Source organism: Uranotaenia lowii, chromosome 2, assembly GCF_029784155.1.
Source record: "Uranotaenia lowii strain MFRU-FL chromosome 2, ASM2978415v1, whole genome shotgun sequence".
Taxonomy (NCBI): Eukaryota; Metazoa; Arthropoda; class Insecta; order Diptera; family Culicidae; genus Uranotaenia; species Uranotaenia lowii.
Window position 1 is genome coordinate 208,008,006 of NC_073692.1, and position 2,912 is coordinate 208,010,917.

Consider the following 2,912-nt stretch of genomic DNA (forward strand, 5'->3'; position numbering starts at 1 on the left):
CCGATCCTGCAGTGCATAGGGCCGTGGTAAAAGACCTCCACTGTTGACGAACCGGAGCCAGCGTCTTCACTTGGTCCCAGTCAAGATTCTCGTCGACAGTTCGGATTTCAGCGGCTAGGCTTCGCCGCCACGAGTTTCTGGGTCTGCCTCTTCTTCGATGACCTTCTGGATTCCAATCTAGCGCCTCTCTGCAAATCTCGTTTTCATCTCTTCGCAGCGTGTGCCCAATCCATCTCCACTTACGTTCCCGAATCTCGATTTCTAGCGCCCTTTGATGACACCGGCGATGCAGTTCCTCATTCGAGATCCAGTTGCCAGGCCACCAACACAGCAAAAATTTTTTGCTGTAAAATTACGGCAAATATCCTGTAACAAAAAGGAGCAGGACATTTACCATAATTTTACAGGTCGAAAAATAATTACTTGACCTTGATTTTTCAAGTGAGGAAATATTTTACAGGCTGGATTAAAATCACAGGACTGTAAAATTTTTCGTCATGTATTTGACTGAATTCATATCTATGAATGATACCGTGGAGATTCGTAATATTTATTTCGGTAAAAATGAAAGTCACATAATTGATACGGAATTGATTTATTAATGTAAATAATTTAAAAGCATAACCTCAATTAACCGTTTCATAATGATAACATCCACCTTTTTTTTTGTTCGGTTAATGTCCTTCAATTATTCCGATAAGCTTCAATTGCTGCTCGATTTTATCTTCCTTTAGCACGATCTCAATTTGTCCCGAGAGTCGTACCAAAATCAGGCCTCCAGCACCAAAATGATTTGGGAAGATGTTCGTGTGGGATACATGGCCGTGGCATTCTAGAAGCAAATAAAAAAAATAGATTTTCTCTTTACCTATTTTTACATAACGGAAAATGCTGCCCCTATCTTCAAATAAGCAGTTGGCAAAACATAAAAAAGACAAAATTTCACTCACCTAAAAACGAAACTTTCGAATTTGTATCCCGATTTTTTTGACACTGTGTCCTCCTGGTGCTGTGACTGCCCTAGGTGCAATATTAGCAGCACCTTTCTTTCTAGCTCTAGATTCTAGAACTCCATTTTCTGTAACCGAAAGTTTTCACTGTCAGGCTGCTGGATCTGGTGTCAGGAACGTCAAAGTCTCTGCAAAAATTATCGAAATTAAATATAGAATCTATCATAGAGGAATCTACGTTCATACATTACATGGTATTTCTTCCCTTTGCGATGCAACAGGCCTTGGTGGACTGCTCTCTGATTGGTGGTAAGTTCTCATCCTGGGGGTTGTGGTTAGAGGAGCTAGATTGTCGTAGCCAAAAATCGCCCAAAAGAACAAAAAAGGTGGGTTTCCGGGTAAAGACGGATGCATTTTGAAACAGATTGCCTTGCTCCTTATTAAAGTCATTCTTCCGATTTGGTTTTCCGATTCTTCCATGCTGACAATTCGGAACATGCAACGTTTGTAGCATATTGCAGGTATTCTGAAAAAAAAACTAATGTTGTTTAAAATATAACAGTACCGAATTGATAACTGCAAAAAAAAATCTTACCGATAAACACCTAACCATCTCCAAAACGTTGATTTTATTACACATTACAACGGCAAGATTCGATCGAGAATGGTAATTCACTCTGGCCGCCAGGAAGTCGTTCACACTCGTACCGTATCTTTTCTAGCGTAGCAATTCCGGCAAAACACAGAACAGAAACAAAACAAACAAACGTGCGCGCGCTCTTTTTGACGTTGCTTTTCCAGAGATGCCAAACATCTTTAAATCTTCTAATGTACAATTTGGAAATTCATGGACGACCCGTAACTCAACGACACGTAATTTTTTTCGACTCGGAAAATTACGATAAATATCCTGCTCCTTTTTATTATAGGATATTTGCTGTAAAATTAAATGAATTTTGATTAGCTTTCGGATGAATCAATTTAAAATTACATGTTTTTTTAGTTACAGGTAGTTTTATTTTACAGGCAACTATTTTCCATGACACGTAATAGTCAAAATTTTTTTCTGTGAAGCGCGGATGATATTCCGCAGGCAGCGGTTTACAAATACTTGCAGTTTTCGCGTCGTTACCGCATATGTGCACCAAGTTTCGCACCCGTACAGCAATACGGATTTGACGTTTGAGATGAAGATTCGGATTTTCATTCGTAGAGAGATATGGCGTGACCGCCAGATGTTTCGGAGACTCGCAAACGCAAATCGGGCCTTTCTGATCCGGGTTTCGATGTCTTTTCTGGTACCACCATCAGGCGTTATCTGGCTACCAAGATACTGGAAGCACTCCGCTTTCTCAACTTGTTGCCCAGCTACCATGAAACTGGAGGGATTTCCTGTGTTAATCTCCATCGACTTGGTCTTTCCGACATTGACTTTGAGACCTGCTGCCTTGGAACTTTCGGTGAGGTCATTGAGTTTGCTCTGCATATCTGGTTGTGTTTGGGCGAGCAAAACAATATCGTCAGCCAGGTCAAGGTCGTTCAGTTGCTCCATTGTTGAAGGATTCCACGGCAATCCTCGGTTCGGTGCACAGTCGATCGATCCAGTCAGAATCTCATCCATTACGATTAGAAAAAGTAGCGGTGATAGAATACATCCTTGTCTCACTCCAGCAGTTACCGAGATTGGTTCGGACAAGATACCGTCGTGCAAGACCTTGCACGAAAATGCTTCGTATTGTGCTTCGATGAGATGGACTAGTTTCTCTGGGACCCCTCGTCGCCTTAGAGCCGCCCAGATGTTTTCATGGTTAAGTCAGTCGAATGCTTTTTCGAAATCAACGAACACCAGCAGAAGAGAGTCCTGGAATTCGTTGATTTGTTCCAGTATGATTCGTAGCGTTGTGATGTGGTCCACACATGATCGTCCGGATCGGAATCCAGCTTGTTGCCGTCGGAGTGTAG

At 41.8% G+C, this 2,912-nt stretch overlaps 1 long non-coding RNA gene across 2 annotated transcripts; it reads right to left on the reverse strand.

The window, feature by feature from the left end:
- Positions 1-559: 559 nt before the first annotated feature.
- Positions 560-1,801, reverse strand: LOC129748671 (uncharacterized). Of its 2 annotated transcripts, none has more exons than XR_008737786.1 (4): positions 1,546-1,801; positions 1,202-1,476; positions 951-1,138; positions 560-832 (listed from the first exon to the last, which is right to left on the reverse strand). It is a non-coding gene; the product is annotated as an uncharacterized LOC129748671 (long non-coding RNA). The 2 variants fall into 2 exon arrangements; XR_008737785.1 differs by having other exon boundaries at positions 1,197-1,476.
- Positions 1,802-2,912: the final 1,111 nt, after the last annotated feature.